The sequence below is a fragment of the Equus caballus genome, chromosome 13 (genome assembly GCF_041296265.1).
Source record: "Equus caballus isolate H_3958 breed thoroughbred chromosome 13, TB-T2T, whole genome shotgun sequence".
In the NCBI taxonomy this organism is placed as follows: Eukaryota; Metazoa; Chordata; class Mammalia; order Perissodactyla; family Equidae; genus Equus; species Equus caballus.
The window spans coordinates 46623206-46638759 of record NC_091696.1 but is presented as its reverse complement, the minus strand read 5'-3'; the positions used below and the strand labels follow the sequence as shown (position 1 = coordinate 46638759).

The following is a 15554-nucleotide window of genomic DNA, read 5'->3' as shown; positions in this document are numbered from 1 at the left end:
GCAGTCGTCAACAATGGTGATGATGATGATGATGATGGTGATGATGGTGATGGTGATGATGATGATAATGGTGATGATGATGATGGTGATGATGATGATGGTGATGATGATGATGGTGGTGATGATGATGATGGTGGTGATGATGATGATGGTGATGGTGGAGGAGGAGAGGAAGAAGCAGCTGCTGCCGCCCTGCTCAGCATTCCCTATTTCTGTGCGCGCTAGCCTGTCATCTAGCTATCACTATCTGAGACTCAGCCTGAGGGCTCTCTATGGCCCTCTCAGCCTGCTCAACTCCAAAGGGACAAGCAAGAAGTGTCAGGGAGTTGACACCCTGGGCAGGCAGTCCTTGACCAATGACTGGTAGTAGTTGTTGTATAAACACCCCGACTCCCTTGACCCTCAGGGGGATAACTCTGAAGTGAATGTTCCACGCTGGCTCCCAGCGTTCCCCAGTGGAACGCAGCTCCAGTGCCCACAACGATCACTTTTCCTTTCCTATCTCACTACCTGACTCCCCTACTGGTGTGTTTGGCATCACTTCCCAGGTGAAGCACTCGAATCCTTGTCCTTCCTCTGGAGGAACGGAAACTATGAGAGTGATGATTATGATAACGTTCCTAGTAATAGCTAATATCCGTGGCATGCTCACTACATGCCATCCACTCTGCCACATGCTCTGCAGACATTTCTCCCATTTAACACTCAGGAGAGCCCAATCATGCAGGCATTATTATCCTCATCCCCATTTTACAGATGAGGAGCTGAGGCTCAGAGAGCTTAAGTCATTTGCATAAAGTCATACAACTCTTAATTGTCACACCTAGGATACGAACCCCCATCTCTGTGACTCCAGAGTTTGAGGATATAACCTTTCTGGCACACTGTCTCCTGGCTTTCCTCTTCTGTTGTCTGTAGGGAGGAGAGGGCAGGATGAGGGGGAGAAAGGGCTGTGGGTTTGCCGGCCCTGGGGGAAGACTTTGATCTCCGTTGGGAACAATGTGAAGTTCAGCTGCTGGACAGCTCCTCTGGGCCAGGCATTCCCCCAGGGAGGGGCCTGAGGAGTCAGCGCCCTCCCTCAGCATCCTGCTCAACACTGTCCTTTGCAGCAGTGAAATTGATCAGTATTAATAGGGCACCTGCCTCATGCCAAGTACTGTCCTCAGAGATGTCAGAAATGCCAAAGATCTCAGACATGCCTACAGAGTCTCAAAAGTCTCAGAAAAGATACAAATACTTAGCTATTTTCTCCAGCAATGGAGATGAGAGGGGAGCCACATCCAGCCACAAGAGAAAAGAACCGAGAAAGGATTAAGCTCCTTCCATATTCTTGAAAGTACATGCATGTTGTTTAATGCGAGTTTCTCAACGTCAGCACTATTGACATTCGAGCAGGATAATTGTTTGTTGTCCGGGGCTGGTCTGCCTCTGGGAAGCCCTGCAGGGCCTGGAGGTGGCACTGGGGATGACACAGTCGCTCTGTTGTTTCAATGTGCCTGAGCTGGAAGGGGAACTGCACTTTTCTGTCTCTTTCAGGCTGGCAGCTCTGAAGGGCCTAGTCCTCACGATGACAGCAGAATAAAGCCGTGATGCGTCTGTGACATGTCAGATGGAGCAGCTGCTTCTGTTGGGCATCGCGCACCTACCCACGTGCCCCCGTCTCACCAGGGGCACTCAGGTAAAGAAAGCTGGCGGCAGCCCCCGTGTCTTCTCAGAGCCCCGTGCAAGGGACAGAATGCATGGGAATAAGCACAAGGAAATCCCTTCTCTGCTCCCTCTTAGCATTCAGGCCTCGGCTTAAATGTCACATCCTTCCAGGCGAACCCCCGACCATCACGGTGGAGGTACATGCTCCCACCCTGGGCACATAACCCTATTTTTCATTTCCCTCAGAGCGCTAGTGTCAGAAATTAGCTTCCTTATTTACAGGCCTACCTTTTTTACATGCTGTCCCCCAGCAGCAGAATGGAGGCTCCATTGGGGTGGGACTTCGAATGCCCAATGCCAAGAACAGCTCAGCATCTGGCACATAGTGATGCTAAATGCGCGTTTGTTGACTGACTGACTAAATGAATGAATGAACAGATAAATTACTAAATGAATGAATGAGCTCTGGTCAACTTCTCACAATCGGGTAGGTGAAACTAGTAATAAGAACAGCTGCCAATGTATGGTTACCCACCAGGCACCAGGAATGAACGCCTCTCATTTACCCCAAACGATGACCCACCACGGTAGATACTTTTTTTATTATTGTGTTAAAATACATATAACACAACCTTTGCCACTTTAACCATTTTAAAGTGTACAATTCAATGGCATTAAGTGCATTTACAAGGTTGTGCAACCATCACCACCATCTAGTTCCAGAACTTTCCCATCACCCTAAAAGGAAACCCATACCCAGTAAGCAGTCACTCTCCATTCCCCCCACCCCCCACCCCAGGCAACCACGAATCTGCTTTCTTTCACTATGGATTTACCTATTCTAGACATTTCATGTAAGTGGAATCATATAGTATGTGGTCTTTTGTCTTCAAGATTCACCCATGCTGTAGTGTATATCAGTACTTCATTCCTTTGTATGACTCATAATATCCCATCGTGTAGACAGACCACAACTTGTTTATCCATCCATCCGTTGGTGGACATCGGATGGCTTCCACTTTTTGACTGTTGTGAGGAGTGCTGCTATGAACTTTCATATACAAGTTTTTGTTTCAACACCAGTTTTCACTTCTTTTAGATATCCACCCAGGAGTAGAATTGGTGGGTCATATGGTAATTGTACGTCTAACGTATTGAGGGACTGTCCAAGTGTTTTCCACAGTGGCTGCCCCATTTTACATTTCCATCAGTGATGTATGAGGGTTCCAGGATCTCCACATCCTTGTCAGCACTTGCTATTTTCCACTCTTTTGATTAAAGCCATACTAGCGTTGTGAAGTGGTATCTCATGGTGGTTTTTTTTTTTTTTTTCCTTTTTCCAGGTTCATAGTTGTGTATTTTTTTTAGTTGTGGGTCCTCCCAGTTGTGGCATGTGGGACGCCGCCTCGAACCGGTTAAACCCTGGGCTGCTGAAGCGGAGCGCGAGAACTTAACCACTCAGCCACAGGGCCGGCCCCTCTCATGGTGGTTTTGATTTGTATTTTCCTAATGACAAATGACACTTATCTTTTCATGTGCTTGTTGGCCATTTGAATATCTTCTTTGGAGAAATAGCCATCCAAGTTTTTCGCCCATTTTTGAATTGAGCTGTTTGTCTTTTTGTTGTTGAGTTATAGAAGTTCTTTATGTATTCTGAATACTAGACTCTTTCAGGTATTTGATTTGCAAATATTTTCTCCCATTCTGTGGGTTGTCTTTTCACTCTCTTAATAGGGTCCTTTGACTCCGAAAAGTTCTTAATTTTGATGAATTCCAAATTATCTATTTGTTCTTTTGTTGCTTAGCTTTGGGTGTCATATCTAAGGAGCCATTGCCAAATTCGCGATCGTGAAGATTTACCCCTACATTTTCCACTAAGAGTTTCTTAGTTTTAAGTCTTATGTTTAGGTCTTAGATCCATTGTAAGTTAATTTTTGTATATGGTGTGAGGTAAGGGTCCAACTTCATCCTTTTACTTGTGGATTTTGTGGTAGATAATTTAATGAACCAGTTTACAGATAATAACACAGATGCTGGGAGGGGTAAATGACTTGTCCAATGTCACGTGGCCATTGGGAGGTAAACCAGAATTCAATATCAGGTCCCAAGCTGGTCCTCTTTCCATCACACCCAAATGCCCTCTGTGATATCCCTTTGTTACTTTGTGGGAAGTTGGTGTGGAAAGTACAGGCCTCAGAATAAGGCACGCGTTCTCCTCTGGCTCTGGGCCAGTTCTTCCTCTCTCCAGGCCTCAGTTTCCTCTTCTGTTCAATGGGTTGCTGATCTCGAAGGGTCTTTCCCGCTCAGACTGCTGGTGCCCCAAGAGCTTCCTGCTCCATTGCCCTCATTTCTCCTCTCAGGAGGTGCGGTGGGAGCCCTCCCAGCCAGAGCCGCTCTTCTGGAAGGAGCTTCCATCCTGGGCCCCAGCCAGCCCTTGGAAAGCATCCTCAGCTTTCGCTGGAAGACACCTGCAACCCCGAGCAGCCCCACAGGGAAACCGTGGGACTGTGGAAAACGCAAGCGTGGCTAATGTGAGAAGGGCTGTCTCCACCTGCTGACAGTTTTCACAAGTGTCCCAATGACGCTATTTGAGAATCAGCTTGCAAAGCACCCTGGCTCTAAATATCCCTCTCACACCCCTCCTTAGCCAGAAATAACGCAGCTCCTCTAAGTGCCCAGGACCAGGGCCTAACCCACAGTGGGCACTCAATACGTGGTTGAATGAATGAATGAACAGATGAAGGAAGAGGACTCCACACGCTTTGTTTCCCGGATGGCCTTAGACCAGGGCTTGGCAGCCTTTTTCTAAAAAGGGCCAGATGGTAAATATTTTTGGCTTTGGGCTATATGGTCTCTGTCACATCCACTCAGCTCTGCCATTGTAGCACAAAGATAGCCATAGATGTCGCAAAAGTGAGTGGCTATGGCTGTGTTCCAATAAAACTTTATTTATGCACAACGAAATTTGAATGTCATGTAATTTTCATGTGATACAAATATTCTTCTACTTCTGATTTTTCTCTACCATTTAAAATGTAAACTCATTTTACATCATAGCTTGCAGGTCATACAAAACAGATGGTGGGCTGCATTTGGCCTAGACTTTTTGCCTTTTTGTTTTTCATTTTAAATATTTTTTTCTTAGTACAGGAGCAATATATATTTGTTATAGAATAATTAGAAATTAGTGACATGCAAATAAAGTAAAATTAGAATCATCTATAATTTCAACATACAAAGATAACTACCTCTACTAATTGACATTTATTTTTTCAGCTTATCTGTCTGTCTATATTGATGCTGTCCAATGTGATAGCTACTAGCCACAGATGACTATTTAACTTACAACTAAAATCAGATAAAATTTAAAATTTCAGTTTCTCAGTCAGCTAGTGACATATCAAATGTTCAATACCTACGTATGACTAGTGGCTACCACATTGCACAGCACAGATACAGAACATTTCCACCATCGCAAAAAGTTCTCTTGGACGGCATCGATCTATCTATATCTATTTATGTAGATTTAACAAAAATAGGACAATACCAAATAAACTTCTTTGGTGAATATCTTTGCTCACTTAATATTTTGAGACGACATTTCCATACTATTCGATATTCAACAGCTTTGTTTTATTGGAGGCATTCTATTTCATGCAACAGATGTCCCTTCGGAGTCTGTGTTGTTGTACATTTCAGTTGTTCCCAGTCTTTTACTGCAGTAAACACAAGGACAGCAGAGCACTTTATCACTACACTTTTGCACCATTCATTGCCTGAAGATAAATTCATAGAGGTTCAATTGCTAGGTCAAAGGGTAAGCTCACTTTTAAGATTTTTTTTTTTTTTTTTTTGAGGAAGATGAGCCCTGAGCTAACATCTGCTGCCAATTCTCCTCTTTTTGCTGAGGAACACTGGCCCTGAGCTTACATCCGTGCCCATGCTTCCTCTACTTTATATGTGGGACACCTACTACAGCATGGCTTGCCAAGCAGTGCCATGTTCGCACCCGGGATCCGAACCCCGGGCCGCCAAAGCAGAACATGTGCACTTAACCGCTGCGCCACTGGGCCAGCCCCTTTAAGAGTTTTTTAAAAATAAGAATACCCAGTTTCTCTCCAGAAAGGCTTTATCATTCATACTCCCATCAGCAGTTCATGAAATTGTCCACTTCCTTGAAACCTCCACAAATAATAGTCATTATAGTAATAAAAACAGGGGCCATTTTGGTATCTGAAATTTTTCCATCTCTTTAACTTGTCTTTCTTAGACAAACTTTGTTTCCTCCCGTGATTATGGACCATTTTATTTCTTTGAGCAGGTTTTAGGCAGTAAGGGGATTATCTGCACGGCTTAGGTTTTAAGGAAAAATTGTTAGATTTATAAACCAGGCCTCATAAAGTTCTTCAAGCAAGGTGGTAGGATTAACATACCCAAGAAACTTGGCAATGCTCTCAGTCTCAGCAGAACTGTGGGCCAATTAGATTTTCTGTCTGTTCCTTTGAATTGTTCTTATTTATCGTTTCTTTTTGGTCCCATTTGTCTGGCAGTTTTTTGTTTATCTATTTGTTTTATATTTATCTTAGTTCCTTAATTCCTAGGCCTACAGTTCTCCTTGCCTAATCAGAGATAGGGCAGTCTGGACTCGTTTAAGGCAGGGAGGAGGGACTTCAGGGCTCTGCAAGATGCCAGCAGTCCCTGGAAATAGCTGATCAGGCGGAGTGGGGAAAACCAAGCTGTATTCTTTCTGGGCCTTTTACGGTCTGGAATCTCCATTCATCCATTCATTATGAGCACTTGGCGATGTCACAGTGTTCTGATGGGCAGTTTCTTGTATCTTTGATTTTAGCACTGAATGAGTGCGTCCTCTTTCCAAATACCTTTAGAAAGCTACCGGGTAATCAGTCATTTACACTTAAGTATTAACTAGTTTTCATCCAGCATTTTAATTTTTTTTTAGGAAGATTAGCCCTGAGCTAACATCTGCTGCCACTCCTCTTTTTGCTGAGGAAGACTGGCCCTGAGCTAACATCCGTGCCCATCTTCCTCTGCTGTATATGTGGGACGCCTACTACAGCATGGCTTGCCAAGCGGTGCCATGTCCACACCCGGGATCTGAACCGGCGAACCCCCAGCCGCCAAAGTGGAACGTGCGCAGTCAGCTGCTGGGCCACCGGGCCGGCCCCCCAGCATTTTAATTTTTATAAAAGCACCTTTCTCACATCTACAATCTCATTTACTCCCATAAAGGAGTTACCACCACTATTATCTCCTCTTACTATTGAGGACATTGAGGACCAGAGAGGTATAGCGACCTACCCTAGATCATGCAGAAGGAACCCCGGACTCCTAGTCCAGTGCTCTTTGCATTGCCCCCACGATGCACAAGCCATTTGTCCGGAGCTGGTGGGCCAGGAGGTGTTAAGTGAACGGAGCTCCCAGGACTGAGCGAGAGGGCCCTGACCGCACGCACTGGGCGGCCGGGGGGACAGGGCATGATGCTCGTTCCCCCTCCTTTTCATAGGAACCTTGTCTGACTCTGACTCAAGGGTTCCAGAGCCCAGGATCGGGGGCGCGGGGTGCAGGTCGGGCAGCTACGCTCGTCTGCAGCCCCGAGGGCCCAGAAAAGGGGCAAGGAGTCATCGAGGTCTAGGTTAAATCAATCTATAGAGCAGCCTCCTTTTCGAGAAGGGCTCCTCACCCGCCTTCCTACAGCCTCCCCTCCGGCTCCTTGGAGGTCCTCCGCCGCCTCCTCCGCAGCCCCAGCCCTCGCGGTCCCTCCTCCGGGCCCCCGGCTCCTTCGCCCCCGGAGGCCGGACTCTGCCCCCGCCCCGCCTTCCCTCCCCGCCGGAGGCGGTGGCCCGTGGCGGGCGCGCCCATTGGCTGCCGCGCGAGCGAGGGCCGAGGCCGGCGGCGCTGATTGGCCGGCGCCGCTCGGCGGAGCCAGGCAGCCCCGCGAGTCGCTGGGGGAAGCGGGGCAGAGCCGCGCGCGGCCGGAGCGCAGGGCGCGGAGCCCGCGAGTCGAAGCCCGGAGATCGGAGTCCGCGCATCGGAGCCGAGGCCTGGAGGTAAGGGCGGGCGCCCGGTCGCGCGGGGCGGGCCCTTCCGCGGGAGCCGAGATGGAGTCCCTCGGCCCTGCCCCCAGGGAGCAAAGCCTGGGCATCTTCTCCCAGAAACGGGGCCCTCATCCTCTCGAGACGCGGGTCCCCTCCCCCGAAAAGAAAGGGTCTCCAACCCCCAGGGAGCGAAATAGCTTCCTTCTCCCTTCAGAAGTGGGCCCTTCCTCCTGGCCCCCGACTCTAGAGATGGGATTCCTCTCCCTAATTTACCCCTTGGAATGGAATGTGCCCCCCCCCAAGTGGGGTCCAGCCTTCCCAGGTATCTAGGGCCCCCTCTTTGGAGACCCATGCCCCTTCTCCTGACCTAAGAAACTAAGTTTGGCTTTCTTCTCCCCACCCTCCCTTCGGAATGATGGGGGTCTTCTCAGCTGGCGGATAATGGTGCACTCCCTCCATGGAAAATGGAGGCCCCCAGATGTTCTGGGAAATAAGCCCCTCCTTAAGATGAGGAAATCCCAGGGCAGAGACTCTGCAAGTCACCCTCAAACCGAATTCGGACGTCCCTGCATCTCCCACCTCAGAAACTGGACTCCGGGATTTGCCTTTAGAGATGATGGTTCCCCGCAAGACCCCCTCTGTACCTGTAAGAGAGCCGTGGCTGCCTCAGACACCCCCACACTAAAGGCATTTGGGGGGCTTCCTCTCTTCCTCCAGTAAAGGTGTAAGAGGAGGGGCTTTCAGACTCAGAAACAGGGCAAGGGGCTTTCCACCCATCCCCACCGAATCTCCCACCTCGCTCCACCCCTCTCTAGCCTTTGACGCCCATCCCACTAACACCTGACACAACCCCTCCCCCCTCCCCCCTCCCCCCACCGCATCCTTCCCCATCTGTGCTCACACCTCCCTGCTCCACCTAATTCCTTCTCTCCTTCCCTCACCACCCTGGCCCCAGATAAGACCAGAGGAAGAGGTTTAGTAAGAAAGGTTTAGTAAGACTGAAACCCTTAAAGCTGGGACCCTGAGCCTAGAGACCCTTCTAGGAGTCTCCAAACTGGAATAGCAGAGATGGCCTGTGAGGCAGCAGGACTAGCGGGGACCCCCCCACACACACACACACACAAAGGGCTGTGTTCCAAATATCGTCCCCTGAGACAGTCCGCCCCCTCTCCTGGAGAAGGGGGTGTCAGTGCAGGGAGAAGGGCCCCAATTTGCTTCCTGGGGCCGCTCCTCCACCCCCCAGCTCCTGAGGGCATTGCCCCGTGGAATTCCCTGGGCGCTTGGCCAAGGGAGATGGGTGCTGCAGGAACCATCCATTGGCCTGGAGACAGTGTTGGCCTTGCTGCTGTGATGAAGCTGGACTGAGGGACAGGGTGTCGGTGACCTGGGTGGGGGTGGGGCGGGCTGGAAGCAGATCTTCTCTGGTGGGCCAGGTTAGGGGGCAGGGAAGAGAAAGATAAGGAGCTTTGCCTGGCTCTTTGGAGCTGTGCCTGTGACATGGTAGATGGAGAAACTCGCGTGCTGGGTGACCACCGAGGTCAGCCCTGGGCAGAGATAAATGGCCCCGTCTGGAGCCCTAAGACCTCAAAGGGCTTCTAGATCAAAGATCCTGCGCCTTCATTTGACAATTGAGCCAACAGAGGCCCAAAAAGGGGAAGAGACTCGTTCAAGGTCACCCAGCCAGGGGGGTGGCAAAGCTGGTCACAGCCTCTCCAGGGCCTGTGGGGTGCTGGGGTCTAGACACTGCCTCCAGTCCTCACGTTTACAACCAGGATGCTGGGTGCTGCTGTCCCCACTTGTCATAGGAGGTGCAGAGGGCTCTGAATGTCACGCAGCCAGGAAGGGGCAGAGCTGGAACCTTGTAGAATCCATTCCTGAGGGTCTGCGCTTCACCACCCACCCGTGTGATCTTTTTATTGAGCCCACTGCGAAGTCTAGGCTTGCCAAAATCCATATCGACGCAGGATAGCATATAAGGTTGGTTGCGATATGCCGGAGCCGAGACGGCTGCAGGAACCTCAGCTGCATAGCTGGGTTCGCCCCAGGAACTTTGGACGGGGCCCGAGGGACCCCCATGCCCTGCTCCCCCCTTCTCTCTCAGTCCCGGCCTGCTCCCTTCAGCCCCAAGTTTCCTGCAGGATCTCCCGTCCCTGCTCGGAACCTGCATCTTTTCCTGAGACACTGGACGGGACAAGAGCTGAAACGCTGGCAGCAGGCTCTCCACGCTGGGCTGCCCAGCTGGGCTGCAGTGACAGGCCCCCACACATCTGAGGGTCTTGAGGTGGGGGCTGCCCCTGCCTCCAGCTAAGAGGTTGGCTGCAGAGCTCCAATTTAGAGCAGGGAGCCAAGTCCGAGGTGAAAGTGCAGAGCGTGAGGGAGAACCGAAGTGCACAGGGGTTGGGAGATTGGTCTCTGGACACAGGTTATCTGAGTCTAGAGCCCAGGTCTGCTACTCAGTGTGATCTTGGGGAAATTAATACGCTCACTGTGACTGGGTTCCCTTCACGTCCCTGTCAAGCTAAAATGAGTTAATCTTCTTCAGGTGCGTAGCACACTGCAAATGGGTGGAAGCAATGATTATGATTATGATTACATTGCACAGTCATAAAACCTCTAAAACTGGGTCGGGGGGATGTGCTTTTGGTTAAAACATTAACCTGCCCTGTAGATCAGCTGCCAGGGGCCAAGGCAGTGGACAGTCGGCCGGCGCTTCGGGACAAGGCTGATGTGTTCCCAGAGACACAGTGCGGTGTGCGGGACGGACCACAGACCCTCAAGTCAGGTGGAGCCCAGAGTCGACTCCTTGCTACTTCTGCCTGGGGAAACTTGGGCAAGTCATTCACCTCTCTGAGCCTCAGTTTCCCCATCTTTGAATGTGGTTTGTTGGGGGGTAGCCATCAGATAAGAGCTGGGTCTAGAGTGGGCTTTCTTGTCCTTGGCAGTGTTGACATTTGGGGCCTGATAATTGTCCATCGTAGAGGGCTGTCCTGTGCATTGTAGGATGTTCAGCATCGTTCCTGCCCTCTACCCATTAGCTGCCATTGCAACCCCCTCTAGTTGTGACAAGTAAAACTGTCTGCAAGCATTGCCAGATGTCCCCCGGGGGACAAAATCATCCCCCCCATTAAGAACCGCTGGTGTAATGTATGCCCTGCACGTAGTTGATGCTTCATCTAAGACAGCACCTTCTCTTCACTCAGGCTCCTCGTTCTGCTTTCTGCACGATGCGGGGGGGGGGGGGGGGGGGGGTGTCCAGCCGCTCAGCCTCCCAAGGCTAACGAGAGTTTTAATCCCTCACATTTAAACAGGACTTTACCGCCTCCAGAGCATGTATGTTACTCTGGGTTTCCCATTTTACAGATGAGCAGACTAAGGAATACAGAGGTTAAATGGCTTGTCTTAAGGGCATTACCCGCTTCCCTGCTAGAGGTGAAAGGAACGTTTATGCCAGAAACAGTTTCAGAAATAACCTAGTTCTAGAACCTTCTTCAGAAGATCACTTGGCAGTCTCTTTCAGAATTTAAACTGCATGCCCTTTGGCCCCGTAATCCCGCTTCTAGGAATCCCCTATAGAAATGCTCACAGGAGCACACAGATGAGGAACGCAGGAATGTTCCCTGCAGGGCTCGGTAATACCAACGTGGGGAGAGGTCACAGGACGGTGCATTCCCGGGGGACATGAGCGGTCTTTTTAGAAGAATGAGGGAGAGCTACATTCCTGACCTGGAACAGCCCCCCAAACATGTTATTTAGTGAAAATGATAAAGTCACAGGATTATATATACTATAATCCCATTTGGGGGAGGGGAAGATACATGTAAATACATATGAAAATGGATAGTTACGGAAGCGAGGAACATGAAAGGGACCTATATATATACGAATATATTCACGAGGGAGGAAGAAGAAAAGGAATCCTCTAGCCAGCTTCCCAGGCGTTAAAAATGAGCAAAGTGCAGCCCACAGAGGCGGAGAGACTTGCTCAGGGTCCCTCAGTCAGGAAGCCCAGCATTAGGTCCCCAGCCCGAGTTCCGAACCCCAGGCCGGGGCTCCTTCAGCTGCCCAGCCCCCAGGAGGAAGGCTGCCTTTGCCCCTAGTGGCAGCTGATGGGCGTGGACTGAGGGCAGGACATGCCCTCTCTCCAGGGAAGTGATGACGCTGGAAGGCCAAAATGCGTGCCTTTGCCCTTCCTGAGGGTTCTGGGGCTGGGAGACAGGAATCTGAGGCCTCATCCCCACAGGCTGAGCCTCTGCCCTGGCCCTGGGGAATTCCTTCCCCAGCATCCCAGCGGGTCTTGGGGTCGGACTGACTGGAGCTGAACTGGGCTTCTGCCAGCATGATGGCCTCAGGCTGCAGCCACTTTGCTTCTCAGTGTCTCCTTTCCCCTCTTTAAAAAGGGAATAATAGTTAAAAAAAAAAAAACAAAGAACAAAGTAGGAGGGTCAGTGGTGGAACTTATCTCACTGGGTTCTTGTGAGGATTAATGCAAGTTGTGGTCCAGCACCTGGTACACAGCGAGCCCTGGCTCTCCCCGCCTCTCTCTGCTGGCCTGCCGCCTTGCCAGAAGGCAGGGGAAAGAGCCTGGCTCGTGACAGCTGGGGAGCCTGAGGCCTTCAAGAATGCTCAGCTGGCTGAATCAATGACCGCCCCTGGACTGTGTCCCAGTGGGAAGTCTGGGTTCTGAGGGTATCTGCTCTCTCCCTCCTCCCCGTGTCCGACCACCCTTGCTTCTCTAGAAGCTCCATGCATTTAACTGACTTACTCATCGTGCGGACAGGACGGCCTGATGTGACCTCTAGGCACACATTCCTTCAATAACAGGGTCGACCCTCCGAGGCTGATTTCCTCTTCCTTCGAAAGCTATCTCACATTCCAGCTTTCGTAGCACATCTCCCTGACTCTCCCCGCCCTCAGCCTGGGCAACCGTTTCTCCTCTGAACTCCGGTCACCCGCGTCCGAGGCTTCCTTGGGTCCAGCATCCGGGGCTTCCTTGGGTCCAGCACTGTTGGCCGGTTTCTCTCCCACCTCCTGTTATTCCCTGGAGGGTGGAGATCACACCTGTGTCCTGAATGCTTCCTGGCACACAGTAGGCACTCAATGAGCATTAAGTGCGTGCATCAATGTATTTTTTTTATTGTGGTATAAATACACATAAAATAAAATTTACCGTTTTAATCATTTTAAAGCGTGCAATTCAGTGACATTAAGTACATTCACAACGTTGTGGAACCATCCCCCACCACTGTCTAGTTCCAGAACTTCTTCATCACCCCAAAAAGAAACCTTGTGTGTATTAACTAGTCACCATCCCACCCCCCCACCCCACCTCCAGCAGCCACCAATCTGCTCTCTGACTCAATGGATTTGCCTGCTCTGAGTATTTCGTATAAGTGGACTCATTCGGTGTGTGACCTATTGTGTCTGGCCTGTCCACGTCGTAGCATGTGTCAGTACTTCATTCTTTTTTATGGCTAAATAATATTCTGTTGTATGGATGTACCACAATTTGTTTATCCATTTGTCAGCAGATGGACATTTGGGTTGTTTCCAACTTTTGGCTGTTGTAAATAGTGCTGCTGTGAACGTGTGTGTACACGTTTTGGCTTGGAGACCTGTTTTCAGTCATTTTGGGTATATGCCCAGGAGTGGAACCGCTGGGTCATATGGTAATTCTTTGTTTAATCTTTTGAGGAACTGCCAGACTACACCATCTCACTTTCCCGCTGGCAATGTGTGAAGGTTCCAGTTTTCCACATCCTTGAGAACACTTGTTATTTTCTGTTTGTTATTATTATTATCATTATTATTGCCATTCAAGGAGATGTGAAGTGGTATCTCATTGTGGTTTTGATTTGCATCTCCCTAATGACTAATGATATTGAGCATCTTTTCACGTGCTTGTTTGGCCATTTGTATATCTTTTTTGGAGAAATGTCTATTCAAGTCACTTGCCCATTTTTGAATTGGGTGGTTTGTCTTTTTGTTGTTGAGTTGTAAGAGTTCTTTATATATGTAGATGTATTTTTTCTGTTGCCATTTCCTCTTGCGGTTAAACATTTGCTTAGCTGCTGGGGGTCAGGCACTATCTTGTGACCTTGGGATATCAAGGTGATGACAGTACAGTTCCTGCCCACAAGGCGCTCACAGATAGAGCAAACTTTTTCAACCTCAACACTATTGACATTGCTATGGGGGCTGCTGTGTGCATTGTAGGATGCTTAGTAGCACTCTGACCTCTACCCCACTAGATGCCAGTAGCACACCTCCCCCCAAGTTGTGACAACCAAAAATGTCCCCAAACAATGCCAAACATCCCCTGGGGAGCAAACTTGTCCCTGGTTGAGAACCACTGGTTTCGAGGCCAAAGTACGTATGTATATCTACAATTTCAGTCATATCTCTGGTGCCTAAAAGAGTAAATACTGGGCATTCAGAACATATTTGTTAGGTGTTGGATGGGTGTGAGGGTGGATGGATGGACAGGTGATGGATGAATGGATGGATGAACTCAACCCCTTCGTTGGTTACAGAATTGATGGGTGAGTCTGTGAATGGATGGAGGAATAAATGGAGGCAATTTATGAAGTCTGGGCATGTGCCTAAAATTCTACTATGGGGAAACAAAACACTGTTCTTCCAACTGGAATATTCTATCCCTTTCTCTCTGCCTAGCACAGTGGTTCTCACACTTTAGCATCAGAAGACTCCGGAGAGCTTGTTAAAACACAGATTGATGGATCCAGAATTTATGATTCAAGAATCTCTGGCCTGGCAGAATGCTCCCAACCCGGTTTCCATGTCCTTTGGGAACCTGCGCCAGACTTCCTTCACCTCGCCAACCTGTCCATTCTCAGAGCTTCCGTAGGCTTAACTGCCAGCTTGTCCCATTTAGGTGCTAACATTTATTGCCTCGGACTATCAACAACATGCTGGAAATCTCTCCCTTGGCTGCACTGAGAATTCCTTCAACGCCCCAACCCACTGTGTCATAGCACCTTGCCGCTGGAAGTGTGGTCCAGCGCCCAGCAGCATCTTATCATCTGGCAGCTGGTTAGAAATGCAGACTCTTGGACCTCACCCAGGCCTGGAGACTGCAAATCTGTATTTGAACAATATCTGGGGGGAGGGTGGCATTCGTGGGCACATGCCGGTTTGGGAAGCCTGTCCTGCGACATCACTATAACCCTCACAGCTCAGAGTTAAGCCCGGGGTAGCTTTGCCGATGGCTTGCATTGACAGCACCTGTTACAATGTAAGTGGTATCTGGGCTGGAACCCTATTAGGGTCTTATTGGGCATTCCTGTCCTTGCCTCGTGTACTTTATTTCTTGGAATGTCTAAACTGACCTTGCTTGACCCATGGGAAAACAGAGGCCCAGAGGGGCAGCACCTTGCTCAAGGTCACACCGTGACCATGAAGCAGAATGGAATTTGCCATCCATTCGCTAAAGGGGCTCTGGAAGGGCTGTAACACCACAGTGGCGATACATGAAAATACGGAGTGGGAGGGCAGCATGCTGAAGCTGCTCGGTTTGTTCTTCAAAAGTGGAGAAAGGGAAGAGCACTTAAAAATGGGCCAAAAACAAGAACTTAAGTGGTATTCTTTCATTTATTCAGCAAGTGTTTGTTGAGTACTCAGTAGATGCCAGACACTGGCATCTAGGATACGATGCTGAACAAGGAAAACAAAGTCTTGTTTTTGGTGACTTCTGTCTAGTTGGGCAGTATAGGTCATCTGACATCCATTCATTCATTCATTCATGAGCGTGTCCATTTATTCCACAACTCTGTGTGTCCTGTATAGTCCTAGGAGTGTGTGTGTGTGTGTGTGCGTGCGTGTGTGTGATGAGGG

The 15554-nt window shown here is 49.5% G+C and overlaps 1 protein-coding gene and 1 long non-coding RNA gene across 2 annotated transcripts in view; one reads left to right on the top strand and one right to left on the bottom strand.

The window, feature by feature from the left end:
* Nucleotides 1-5258: 5258 nt before the first annotated feature.
* On the bottom strand, nucleotides 5259-7106 carry LOC138917032 (uncharacterized). Its single transcript, XR_011424364.1, has 2 exons — nucleotides 6967-7106; nucleotides 5259-5363 (listed from the first exon to the last, which is right to left on the bottom strand). It is a non-coding gene; the product is annotated as an uncharacterized lncRNA (long non-coding RNA).
* A 302-nt stretch (nucleotides 7107-7408) lies between these two features.
* Nucleotides 7409-15554, top strand: part of ABAT (4-aminobutyrate aminotransferase) — an 89625-nt gene continuing 81479 nt past the window's right edge. Inside the window, exon 1 of the mRNA XM_023616351.2 lies at nucleotides 7409-7715. The gene's annotated coding sequence lies outside the window, so the exon portion shown is untranslated. The remainder of the gene's footprint in view (nucleotides 7716-15554) is intronic.